This window comes from Spodoptera frugiperda, chromosome 15, assembly GCF_023101765.2.
Source record: "Spodoptera frugiperda isolate SF20-4 chromosome 15, AGI-APGP_CSIRO_Sfru_2.0, whole genome shotgun sequence".
Lineage (NCBI taxonomy): Eukaryota > Metazoa > Arthropoda > Insecta > Lepidoptera > Noctuidae > Spodoptera > Spodoptera frugiperda.
The window spans coordinates 7920590-7935387 of record NC_064226.1 but is presented as its reverse complement, the minus strand read 5'-3'; the positions used below and the strand labels follow the sequence as shown (position 1 = coordinate 7935387).

Below are 14798 nucleotides of genomic sequence, written 5' to 3'. Positions count from 1 at the left end.
AATACCAATGTAGTCAGCCTATATGATCGCCATGCTCCCTTCAGGAGGATAAGGGTTAAGCGGCCACCTGCGCCTTGGATGACGCGTGGGATAAGGATGGCTATGCGTCGCAGAGACCGGGCGTTCCGAAAACATAGGAGGGATCGCACTGATGAAAACTGGGCGGCATTCAAGCTTGCGAGGAATAGGTGTAATCAGATGGTACGCAACGCCAAACGCCGCCACGTTCTCGAAAATATCTCCTCTTCTTCTTCTGCCGATATCTGGAAATTCCTCGGAACTCTAGGTATCGGCAAAACGCAACATTCAGACCTTCCCTGTCCAGTTTGCCTAGACGATCTCAACGACCATTTCACCACAGTACCTATTATGGATCGTCTAGTAAAACAAAACACAATAACATATATCGAGGGTCTGACGCGTCCCAACATCAAAAACCCCTTCTGCTTCGTTCCAGTTGATTTGTCAGAGGTTGGAAGGATTATCCTTTCAATAAAATCCAAAGCGGTAGGTTGTGACAACATTTCTCGCCACATGATTGTCACTGTATTAGATCACCTCCTACCTGCTATAACCCATGTTATTAACTTCTCCCTTTATTCCGGAACTTTCCCGTCCCTTTGGCGTAGAGCTTTTGTCCGTCCGCTACCAAAGGTCTCTACTCCCACTCTTCCTTCCCAATTCCGACCAATATCCATACTTCCTTTCCTGTCCAAGGTGCTCGAGGCCTGCGTACATAAACAAATTTCGAGTTTCATATACAGAAATGGACTAATTAGTCCATTACAATCTGGCTTCAGACCAGGCCACAGCACTACTTCCGCCCTCCTTAAAGTGACTGGCGATATTAGAACCGGCTTCGAGAGTACCAGAGCCACAGTCCTGGTTTTGGTTGACTTCTCGAATGCCTTCAATATGGTCAGTCACGACATCCTTTTAGCTATCCTATCCCACCTTACGGTCTCTGGCGAGTCACTGGAATGGTTTTCTTCTTATCTTCAGGAGCGTCAGCAGTCGGTCAAACACGGTGACTCAACATCAAATTGGCGCGAATTAAAAGCTGGCGTTCCTCAAGGCGGCATACTTTCACCTCTCTTATTTTCCATATTTATTAATCTAATCACCTCAGAACTTCAATGTTCGTACCATCTGTATGCCGACGACTTGCAGGTTTACTGTCAGGCCGGCTTTGACGACTTACCGAGCGCCATCACTAAAATTAATGCTGACTTGTCTGCCATCAGCAGCTGGTCGGCACGGTTTGGGATCGCGGTGAACCCCAACAAATGCCAGGCGATCATCATCGGAAGCTCTCGGTCTCTGGGAAAGGTTGACAATACATCCCTACCGCCTGTTGTCTTCGACGGTGCGATCGTGCCGTTCAGTGGTGACGTCAAAGATCTCGGCTTAGTCATTGACAGCAATTTGAACTGGCAGGCACAAGTCACAAATGTGTGCAAAAAGGTCACCGGATCACTGCGGTCTCTTTATCGCGTTAAGAACTTGCTTCCGTCTACCACCAAGTCAATGTTAGTGCAGGCCTTATTGTTCCCTATTATAGATTATGCGGATGTTTGTTATTACGACCTGAATGCAGATCTCCTCAATAAACTCGACCGACTTCTGAATAACTGCATTCGATTCGTTTTCAACCTGCGTAAATATGATCACGTTTCTGCACATCGGATGCAATTAAAGTGGCTGCCCATACGCCAGCGCAGGGAGCAAAGGGCGCTTACCACACTTTTCTCCTTCCTCAACTCAGCTTCTACGCCTAGCTATCTTTCCTCTCTCTTTCAATACACTTGCGCCAACCACAGCAAATATCTACGCTCTTCCAATAACCGTCTCCTTCAATGTCCTACACACCACACTAAATTCCTTCATTCTTCTTTTTTTATCCAATCTATCTTGCTGTGGAACGCGCTCCCCACCGATGTCAGGATGCTGTCTACTCGCTTGACGTTCAAGCGGAGAGTTCGGGAGCTTCTTCTGAAGAGGTTGTCAGAGTCTTCATCATGATATAAGTAGTATGTATATATTAAGTATATGTAAATAGTATATGTAATGTTATTATGTAGGTTTATTATTTTTCCATGTTATTTAAATATATATTGGTATATATTTGTATAAGTAAGTATATTCTATTTTTTTCCATCTGAGCTTTTCCGTACTTACTTGCTCAATGCACCTACCACTGATTTTTCATTGCACCACCTAAAGGTTTGGCTGGTAGAAAATGCCTACGGCATTAAGCCCACCTATGTACACATTAATGTGCATGAAGAGTAAATAAATAAATAAATAAATAAATTTAAGGTTTTCTCGATAGTTTTAATAACTTCATAAACAGCTCAGTATTTATTTGTAACTGCCTTTCATTAATTTATAATACATTTGCACCTAAGAAGTATGAATTGTACTCTAATTAACATCTCAATTCAGTAATATAAAGTAGTAATATATTCATCCGCACCCTGCTTACATTACATTAACGCCATAATCAATATGCGCGAGCAATGAAAACACGAAACATTTAGCATTAAAGTAAGCTTAAAGCCTTTTTCAATTTATTTCAATATTCTAATTTATTATAATATTAATTATTAATTACAATATTGTATTGATAGCATTAATTACAATTTAACGTTACTGCCAACTTCCGACACTCTAATTAGTTCGTCATTCACGGTTCAATGAGAGCAATAAAAGAAGCTATTAGTAAGCCAATGCTCTTCCCAGAAGACTTCGTTGAGTATCAAATGGAAATATAATAATTAATTAGATTCGAATCTGTTATTTGATATTCACAGAATTACTTACAAAGCTTAACGATATATGTTGAACATAATAACATGTATAATGATATTATCAAAATCATTCCGTCATTATAAGAAGATCGTCGTCGAAATTTATTCAAAAATAAATATTAATTAAGAGGCACGCGGTTCGGAGGAAATATTTTGATCGAAGCGATTTTCATCATGTTTAAATATAGAGGAGTCATGAAAAAGACGCAATTTTATGTAGATACAGACACTTAGCGGGCACAATTATGCAAATATGCAACGTCGATTATTGGCTAGTAACCACTGACTAGTTGCGGGAATTTATCGCCGGAGCCGCTACCTACAGCTTCTGTTACTGATGTATGTCCACGACTAAGAGCTGCTAATTGCTTATGCAATGTTTCAAACATTAAATATCTCTGTGACATTACATAATGGCTAAATTTTAAGCGTTGTTTATGGGCACCTGTATCTGTAGCTGTCAACATTCTAATTCTTCATATAATTAATTACTGTTATCCGCTGGCTATTTTGCTAATTCTCAAACACCTTGATGTTAATCTTGTATTAAATTATTGGTCGCTTTATGATTAAGAAAATGTAACTAGACTGACATTTCTTTAATTACTAGATACCATTAAATAATGAATCCACACCCAAATTGGGCTTATTTTATTCTCATTGTCAAAAGCTCTAAGAAACGTCTATACATTCACATTTCTGCCGACCCCTTCGGGGTGTAAAAGATGTGATTGCATAAAACTTTTGAAATTAGCCCAAAATTTGTGGAGTAAGATTTTATGAAAATTATCAAGAAACTACTTATGGTGTACTGTCTGCACGGTTGGTGCGGTGGCTGGGCAACTGGCTGCCGCGCAACGGGTAGCGGGTTCGATTCCCGCACGGAGGAACTCTTTGTGTGATCCACAAATTGTTGTTTCGGGTCTGGATGTCATGTGTATGTGAACTTGTATGTTTGTAAACGCACCCACGACACAGGAGAAAATCCTAGTGTGGGGCAACGTTTTTTTTTTTTAAAAAAAGAGAAAAGAGAAAAGGTGTGTCTTATTTCTATCTAAAGTCCAACTCAAATCTTCTTATAAGATTAATCAGAGTCCTATTCAATGAAATTAGAATTAAAGTCTATTAGATATTAAATTCTTATATGAAATTCGTTTCCTAATTCAATTAATTTATTTAAAGTGATCGTTTCTAAGTTAATATAACACTAACTCATGCTTTAAGATCAATTAACAGTACTAATTGATATTTCTCGTGACTACAAATCCAGCGAGCACTGCACTCAAGTGTCACATTGGTATTTAATGTGGTAAAACAGAGGGCGCCCTTGGCTCATAACAGATATATATGTTTATTTATTAATGCAGTGTAAATAAATTAATTAACATTAGTACTCGTGCGCGATTGGAATCTGTTAATCTGATACATTATTTCAACACAAACGTAGGTACTCTATTACGAGCGCGGTCTCGCCTCAGTCTGATCTCTTACGATATTGATTATACTTAAAGTTATTCTTGTGAATTTGTGGTACCAAGGCAATGTTCAGTAGAAACAAAAGCTTTCCTCTTCCCCGTGGGAGCCTCGCCGCAATACCATATACATGATAATTTTTCACCAAAACTCTTTGTATAAGCAATTATAAGTGCATTTTGTCGGTGTGTCTGTCATTAACTTAAACGTACGATGTTATTTTAAGGGCCGTAATCGCCGTTCCAGCGAGCCTCTGCGCTTTTTTGCGTACGCTCACGAAAAGCTATGCATTTAAACGCTTGAATTATGAAATTACAGTATTGAGTGTAAACAAGAATTGTAGAGGCGAACTTGCAACACGCAATATAAATTGCATCTACACATTTCAATGTAACCCTTTGACCAATTAATTTATGTTCGATGTACTCGCACATAATTTATTTACCGAAAATATTGAGTCACATCGCTATCACAAATATTTGTACAGATGTACGCAATTTTAGACCTTCTTAGGTATTTGTGTCTACAATAAGGGAACTTAATAATCCACATTTTTCACATTACACGTTCGAGTCAGCTAATAAGTCCGTTAATTGATTTGAACTTTTATAATATGCAAACATTAATGACAGAATATTCCGTCACCAATTTTTCCACACATAAAAAAGCTATATAATACTATAACTAAATATGGAAAACAGTTAGGTAATTTATTGGAAATCCTAAGCTTACGTACCTATTGAGAACGGATTATTGTCGCATCGTTTTTTTTTTACAAATACCTATAAAAATAATATATTGCATTTTTTGTTACGTGCTTTAGGTATTCATATATTGTTGCAAAATAATAAAAAATCCTACGACTCGACTTTTTATTGATACAGATATCTATTCTGAAAGTGTATTGATCGCCGGTTCTTATCACAAAATATTAGCACAATATAAATGAGTAGCCATTGTCTCAACTAAAAGTATCCACTTACACGACTCTGTTTACTGACATATCCTAATACATTACGTAAGCTCAACACCCAGAAACAAAGGCCGTCTATTGATGAAATCACTGTATTGATTCACAATGCGTAAATTCATTCTGTTATGACAGGCGAGCATAAATTCACCGCGGGACCCTCGGATGCTGCGAAACAATGAGTGTCTCCCCATCGGCGGATTGTCAAAACTGTGAGATATTACCCCGGCCCGCCGTAACGCTCATGGACACAGGCCGAAGAAAGGGTTGAAGATACAACAATGGCGTGGTTCGCAATTTTCTTTTTAATGATAGGGGAGACAATGGTCAGTGCACAGCTCACCGTGTGAAATCACCGAAGACTATTTAAATGCAAGATGGCCTTATAAAGTAACAGAATAAATTAATACGCTTTTTTTAATGACATAAGCTTATGTGAGTTTTGTCACAAGTAAGGATGCACAATAAACTTGATTAATAGTTGTAGCTATACAGCGCCGCGATTTTATTTAATTAAAGTTCAAGAGTTCATCTGCCATCAGGATGACCGCTTATGAATAAAATATTCTTGCTACACACAAATTAATGGTTAATTTGGAAGGAGATACGACATTCGGAAAACCTAACCGACGTGTCCTGTGGAGTTTATTAGTTTCACTTAATCTCACGTCTCGCTATAATGCAATAAACACCTGCGAGTAACCGCAAAATTACAGGCTCTTGATGTCAGCGTGGCGCAGCGCACAATAGCTCGGTGCGCAGCCAGTGGGCACACAACTGATTGCCAAATTACAGGGTAAAGTGTCATAAGTACCGGTTGTGGACCGACGGGACAATGTTTAATTCATTATTGTTGTTTACCGCATTTGAACTTTATCTAGCGCCGTGGAATTAATTACACGCAGAAGTTAAAGACCGCAAACTGTGATAATTAATCAGTGTTAGCGGATATAATCGTCTAACGTACTCGTTTAACTAAAAAAAACTTGTTATCCTTATTAATAACTCGGTGTTATGGCTGGCATTTGACCATTTTTGTTAACTCGAGTTCTTGTGATTTATTCTTGATACATTTCATACATACTTGTCGGAACTTTAAAAATCGTTCGCAAAGTTTTGCGTTCTCATGTACGAAAACTCCGTCATTCAAAGCTTGGCTTAAAGATATTTAAACGGTGCGAGTAAATAATTAATTATATTCGCTTTAATAATGATATTCGCCGGTTGCACAAAAACCCTAAAGCGTTGCGGGCCCTAATAAAGGGTAACGTATAAGAAAGCGACAAAAAATTAAGAATCGCCCCGATGAGCCATTATCTTTGCATGTTAAAAATAATATGGTCATAGGGTAATGCACATTCATGCGAGCCACGTCCAGGAGCGCATTTGAATATTCCATTGTGGCGTGCACCCCCTGCCTGCGCCGGACTTCACACGCTCTCGGCAGGTACCGCACTACAACCCCAGCGCCGCCCTGCGACCACCGAGCTCTACTACACCGCGATCCACACGTCTTGATATTTTTGCTTACCTTCTAACTAAAATACTTTACATTCAGTTTGTATTCCAGATAACGGCTAATTAACATTTTAATAAAAACAACAAGCAATTAAAGTAAAAAAGCTACTACTACACGGTATAAAGGTCAAAACAATATTTTCCGTATGAGATTCAATACCTATTAATCGTTTTTAACTGCCAAAAGTTATATAATTTTATTAATTAAATACACATGTATTAATTTTCCGGTACATAACATAGATATGTACTTACAAAAAATAAAGTTTTTATGCTACTTCATAATATAGTAAAAAAACATAATAATATTTGGTGCGAACCATGTCACTTTGAATAATTTGTGAGTTATTTAAAACGCAAGTGTCAAGATTAGTTGAGCGTAGTGTTTTGATGGACTGGCAATAACATTGTTCGTAAGTACATCGTGATTGCTAATAATACGATTATTATTAGTTGTGTACTAATGTTATAAAGTTGAATACAAATTGACGATGTTTTGATTAATTTAATTGTACATACTTAGAATTTCTTGCGAATATTGTGCGATATTCGAGTCACACCAAACGAATTCTTCCATCATATTAACATGCATGTTACAAATAAATCGCAAGTGTGACATTTCAAACTATACTAAATTATCCGTTAATTACTTTTTAATTAAGTTGTTCTCTCGCCGGCCGCACCGACTTTGTAGTGACGTAGCTTGGCATTCATCTAACAATAAAATATTATAGAATGTAATATATTATAGTATTGTGTTTATTTCGCGTTTCATACTCATGTCTTTCAATGATAAATAACTTAACTAAATACATTTTGAGTGTTTAAATCATTTTGTAAAATATAGCCTTTCCCGCAGACAATAATGTTTAGATGTCCCGCATTTAGAACCGACGCGACATGTCGAATCTTAAGAGATTGAAAGTCGTTAAGTAAAAGAAAGCAATAAATTTTAAAGTTCCGTTATAAAAGCCGCATCATACCTACCTTTACAACATTAAAATTATCTATTACTTTAAAATTAATTGTTACAAATGACTTCTTGTGTGAATAACTACAGCTATCACCATGGCAACGACAGTCATTCAAATGATTATATTTAAAGTTTCTTTCGCTTCATCCTCGTAGTTACTCAATACGAGATAATAAAACTAACTTTACCCGTAACCCATGGTACTCACTAGTCAATTATTTTTAATTACGATCGATAAATGACTAATGTCCAACAGTAACTGCCAGCCAACGTTTACTAAAAAGGAAGTTCGTAATAAATCCAAATGTTCACCTGCCATTCGGGCTTATTCACATTTAGACGCCGCTAATGTTGACGATCCAAAGTTGCAATAAAATACACTGGACGGAATATCGCGTGTCACATGACATTCGTGAGTATACAGCTTTACCAGCGCGGGACGGCGCAGGCGCAGGGCTTTAGAAAGCGCGCACCAATAAATACTCGTCCGATTATGATCTACGGCGCGTAGCCCGTAGCCACGCCGCGTTCTTTACGTACGAGTGTGTATCAGCGTGCGAGACGTCGCTATCCATCGGATCCGACTGACCGTGAAAATAGTGCGCTATCGCAAAACTCCGAGCTCATCATCAAAAAATATGTAATTGTTACAATTTTCTAAGATAAGTAAGTAATGACATGTGTAAACATCATTCCACTTTATATACAGTTTCTAAAGACCAATGAATAATATTTGATTCTTGCCTACCCTTGAAAGCGTCCGAGAGAGCGCGGTCTTGTGGGCCGCATTCCGCGCTGCACTCACGCATCATACCTAGAAAAACTGACACAGCGCGCGTGGGATTCTCGGGAACACGCTAAATAAACACAAAAACTTCACGCTATGTTGGGATACAATGAACACCCACGTAATTAACAACCCTAGTTTCTGTATGAATATGTGACATTTTCACAATGTCCTATCTGAACTGAAATTGAGGAAGGCGCAGCGTTGTAAACTGCTACGATCTTTAACAAACCGATTGGTAATGCAAAACGACAATAAACAAATGAGGAATTGGAAATCTTCGTACATACCTATGCTACGAGATCTTTTTACTTGCATATAGGTATAGATACTTAGAATACTTACTTAGTAATTCTTTACAAAGCAATTAAGTTTTTATGTATAACATAAACTTCAAAAGATATTCCTTTAATGATTGTTTGAGCCTGCAGATTAAAACACCTACATATTAGTGAAATTCCGTGAAGTGAAGTGGAGGCAGCTAAGCAACTAATAAAATGGTAATTGCATACCATGTGTACAGTGCTACATACATAGTGCGACGCGCCCTGCCGCGCTCGCAGCCCGCGGCACCTATTAGCATACACTCGGCCGGGGCTACACTGTTGCTCCACGTAGCCATATTGAAATCACCGATACACCAATATCGACATGTCGCTCATATGCGTAGGAGGCACTATCGCAAAATGTTTTGAATGTGGGTCAGCCGAATATCAGCACAACAAAGTAATTGGATATGGAAGTAATTGTACACCTATGAGCCGTTTATGTTTTACTGCAGCATACTCTGTTATTATGATACCAGTTTATGATTTATTCTTTATTAGTCGCAATTTAGAAAGATAAATGCTTTCAATGTGTATACCGGGTACTTATACTTCCATCTCGGGTTTACGGCCTCGACGTGTACTTATAGCTTCCATATATGCTAATATGGACTGTGATCAGAGAGCTATCAGCTGCTTATCTGTCCACGGAACTTTATAACATTTAGTTCATCGGAGCTTATGTAGCAGAACATTCGCACTCGACTTAATTATACCTACACATTACTCAAAACGTATTTCATTCTTGCATAACGCACTTTCTTTTAAGGCAATACTTATATAAATACACTCCTTGAGCGGATATCGAGCCTTAAGCTCGCGTCAGAGCAGCTTAAGATATGACGAGGAAAGGTCACCAATCCTTCTAACAGATAATTATTTTGCATACATACTGGACACTTTCTGTATTTGGAAAATATTACGACTTTATGTATCGGAGAAACTTAAAGTGTGTAGTTTATTTCTCAGACGTCAGAATTATAACACCTCCACAAGCATACAATATATTCCATGAGCGGATTAACATAGTGTAACAAATATGATATATCTCAAGATGCAATTGAGCTCCACCTACACATCCGTGTGTGTCGTTTGCGCACCTATAATATTGACAGTATACACGGGCGCGCGTCTGTGCAGGCGCGGGCGTCTCGTCCACGGTCCACACATGTGGTCGGCGTCTGCTACTTTCACGCGAGTCGGGCGCGCCCATATTAATTGCTCCCGTTCTTCGGCGAAGCTTTATTTATTGCCCTCACCGGTGATTGTGAAAAGCTTTGAGTAGAGTGTACATTAGTTTTAGTTTTATCTCGTGTATTTGATCTGACGTGTGACACACGAGCGCGCCCGGTCACCGCGCCGGGCGGCGGCCGCGTCCGCGGGCCGGCCGTCGCGCGCTGCACGCAATATTCACTCCGAGAGCTTTTCGCAAGAAAAGTATAACGGGCGCGGGTAGTGATACGGCTTATCCGCGTTCCGTGAGAAAATGTGCCTAACGCTATTTGCCGTTGTCTTCGTGCGGCAACACTCAAGGAGTAAATAAAAAATCAATTATTATCTAAACAAAAATGTGAGCGGGCGCGCGCCGATGTTTTTAGAGAAATAAACATTAATTGTTTGCACAACGACCGCCGCCAAAACCAATATTTGATATTCGAAAATACTATTCTAATGTATGTCGTGGTACATGGCACCACTCGAGGCATCAGGCTCTTTAGCGGCTCTTTTGGTCTTTGTAATAATATTACGTGACATTTTAACGTTAAAACATCAACTGCTTAGCAACACTAATACGCAGCATTCGTATTCGACTGTAAGGCACTTAGACCAAATATCGACAGATATATTCGTTAGTGAATTGTCTTCCTATGTGTATGTAATGGAGAATTTAATTACGAACAGTCTCGTTATGCCTTACAAAAACTCGAGCTTAATTAATTTTATTACTGATAAAAACTACATAGCTGTAACTACCAACCTAGACGTTAGCAATTACATTTATGGTCAACCTTCATCCTTATTCACATCTGATATCGTAATTAGCTATATTGAGGTCTCTTATTATGAATAAACAAATATATTAACATTGCACATACATATTCATTAAGCACCCAATACTTGACGATATTTATGTATTATATTCTAAGATTTGACACGAGTCCAACTTATAAAATTAACTTCGGTTGTTTTATAATCAAATTTTAATAAATAACGCATTAAGCAAAAAACGGCTACGCTTGAGGTCTCACGGTCAAACTCGCTATAAATCTGTTGACGAGCGCGGAGCGGCGAGCGCGGGGCTCGCGCGACGCGGAAGTGTTGCCGAGATATTACCACCTAATTATCTGCTATAACCGAGAATCAGAATATATTTCGAATTATGCGTCACTACTAAATTGATACGCGTGTTTTTGTTGCTACCAACACAGCAATCTAGCTAAACATACACAATTATTAGACAATCTTGCAAAAACTGTTTGTACCCGCAATTTTTGATAAATCTTTAGATATAAAAAATGCATACTCGAAGACAAAATAAAACTAACTTATATTGCTAACAAATCTTTAAGGGAATGTTCGTATAATTAGGTTGTAAAACGACGTCCCAAAACTAGTTTACTTTCAATATCAAAGTGATCTCAATTATAAAACTGTTGACTTGCGAGACAAAATTATATTTTTTTCCTGTCTTAAAGTATTTGCTGTAATTGCGTAGGTATACAGAAACATGCGTTCAATAAAAGACCAATATTTTGTATCCAAATCTGAAGCTTTTATCAGTTATCAATTCCTGTTGTTATGTGTTCCATGGACAAAGGCAAAACAAATCAAATTCAACAAAGCGAATTGCAAGTTTGGATTTTAGGATTGTCTCGTAATAAATTGTGTGTAATTTTTGGACTTTAAAATAAAAAAATTAAATGTCATACATAATATTATGTCCTTAATAACTTCTGAATTATGTATCAAGTCTCCCCTTAATTTATTGAATTAATTAAAATCTGAAACAAATCCTATTTTTTAAAGTTCTTCATGTACTACAAAATGTTACGAAATAAAAAACAACTAATTATAATCAGAGACCAACACCTTTACAGGCATGAACTGTCATTGTATGCACTGTGTTTGTATTGAATTATTTAGCAATTATTCAATACATACATGTAACAAAAGTCAAGTGGTGATTGATGTATCGTTGAAATTAACTAATTAGTGTCATTAACATTACATAATTAGGCATACTTTGCATTAAAGCCGGTTTTATCATAATTTAAATTCTACGCAACGTTTGAGATTGAATCAAAATTAAAATGACATTATCTCATAAAACAAATGAATGCATTGATCAGATCAAATTGAAGGAGGCACACGTTACACATTCAGTAGCAGGTTGCGGGAAATAAAGTGTCAAATAAGTAGCAATTATTTACGAGTGATATCGTTCATCGGTACGTTACGGCCCACGATGTTATCATAATGATTCAATACGTTGCTTGAGCAATGGTCAAGAAGAACAGGTCACGACAATAATCGAAAATACCTGTGGAACAAGTTGAGAACTGGTCGGCGAGGGGGCAGCTGGGCAACCCCGCATCAACGTCCGAGGGCGTTTTGCATGACGCGGTCAGGTACCGGTCAGTTGTCACACTCGTCCAATAGGGGTCACTTGTGCACAATACAGTGTCCGGTCCACCCTGCCCCACGGACTGCGTCGGTTGGGGTTCGATTTTGGAACAGGTTCGCGTCGGACAGTGCGCAAATGGTTCAGTGCGCGGTCGACGGCGGTGCGGTCCGGGTGCGGCGTCGCTCGCTACTGCTGCGTCGCCGGCCGCTCGCCCCACACGCCACCCGGCGCCGAGCGCTCACTCGACCCGCTCGGAGAAGGGTGACATCGCAGTTCTTCCTCTTTGTTTGATGATAAAGGGTTGCCGATTGTTTGAGCAGGACCTTTTGTACTACCGGCCTTCATTTGTACTGTCTTACTCACCGAAACCGTTAACGCAAGATATTAAGTCCCACATTCGCGACTGACGGATGCATTTAAAATAATATTGGCTATTAAAGTAATTCATAAATATATTTTCGTAGCCTACAAAAATGAAATGGGCAAAATCAATAACCGATGCATGGGTCTAATCTCCATACATTAGAGTTCAACGAGCTACGCGATAGATATCTACGAGGCTACGTATCGAGGTCGATCACTTAAATGACAGTCGATAATAAAATCTTAACTCATTTAAGTGACACAAGAGCTTTCTTTTTTATAGACCTAATGGAATGCACGTCTACAGGAAGGAAGTTAACAAAACTACTAAACAATAATTTATACTTCGTAGACAAGACGTTAAAACGTTCTAATTATTTTTCAACATGTTGGTATTGTTAGTTTTATTCTCACGTTTTGCATAATAAACGATTTGTACTCAAATTTAATTAGTTTAAAGTAATAATTAGTTTTAATCGTTTTCAATAACAGCATAATCTATACATATTAAGAAAGAGTTACAAAAAAATATAAATCGCACTTGCTTATCGAATACAAGTGTCATGAATCGGTAAATCTTCATTTCAAACAGAAAAAAATAATTTTGGAAATATAAAATGTAAAAGCACTTGCATTGCTTGCCATTGCTACGAGATTGCGTAGTCGATAATTTCGGCATATTTTGCTACGGAGCGTAGCATTTTCGTAGCACATCAGTAAATTATAAGAGAAGGGCAAATTACTTAGGTATAAGACATTTTAAGAATCCAAATTTAAGGACTGACATTATGTTAAGCTTAAAAATAAATAAGAGACCACAATATGAAATTTAAATATTACATAATAATCGCGTGGAATATGAAGATACGAAGCAAATCAAACTATGAAGTAAAGCAATTGAATAGAAGAAACATTAAAAGTATATTTAATTACGCTAATACAGCGTGAGAAAAGCTCGGACGATGTAAGAATTAATTAAAGTTATGGCCTAAGGAAACATAAAATGTCGGCAGTGGCGGAGTAATTAGAAGTCAAATTTGAGTGAAGCCGAGATCAAGAGGCGTGGAGGGTCCGCACGCGGAAGTCACCGGACGGCGGCGGTGCGGCGCTCGGCGCGATACTTTAATTACGTCCACTGTGTCCACTACAACGCCACTGTACAAACTCCCAACTCTGGGAATGCTAATACCTAAGCCACGTTTGCCGACATGCCGCTCCACTCGCCATTATCATTACAAAACAATAAAAGATCTACACTTATCGTCCGCCGCTTACAACAAGTCCTTGGTTCTTTGGAATGTCTCCTTCCGGCTTTATTACGCTACTATTGCTACTATGCATACATTTTCTCGATTTAAAACAAAACCTCGAAATTTTATGGACCAGAATGTTGCTAAGAGAATGTTGTTGTATAAAATTAAAAGTTATTATATTTTACAAATATGTTGAAAGTTAGTCCACGTTTAATATTCCATTAATAATATTTATATGATTAATGAGTGATCTGATTTTTATAAGACGTGCAGTCTTAATATTTCATGTTCATGAATACTCAGCGGCTATTTAACGTGATTAGTATACAACATGTTGACTACACCATCCTATCTCGAGTCATAATTACTTCTAACGAGTCAAATATATTTCGTCTAATTTTAATTAAATGATAAAAGTAGAACACTTACATCCATCGATTGATTGGAACCGAAAATGCTTCAAACATTTGCCGTCTACGAATTTTATTATAACGGCCATTAATTTATATTGCGTTACAGATAGCAAACGATTTAGACTTGGTTTTTTTACCGTTTTACATAATTACAAAATTATGCCTTATATTTATGAGTAGTGTGTACCGAGCTGGCGGCGGCACGCGGCGCGCCCACTCACAACCGGCAAATAAGAGAATTAGAGGAGCACACACGGCCGAGATGGATTGCCTCAGATAATGTGTCA

At 38.1% G+C, this 14798-nt stretch overlaps 1 protein-coding gene across 5 annotated transcripts in view; it reads right to left on the bottom strand.

Annotated features, from left to right (window-relative positions):
- Nucleotides 1–14798, bottom strand: part of LOC118269607 (protein grainyhead) — a 98458-nt gene that overhangs the window by 49589 nt on the left and 34071 nt on the right. Inside the window, exon 1 of one of the 5 annotated variants that reach the window (XM_050699093.1) lies at nt 12399–12660. The exons of the other annotated variants lie outside the window; for them this stretch is intronic. The gene's annotated coding sequence lies outside the window, so the exon portion shown is untranslated. Of the gene's footprint in view, nt 1–12398; nt 12661–14798 lie in introns of those variants that run through there. 5 annotated transcript variants of the gene reach the window in all.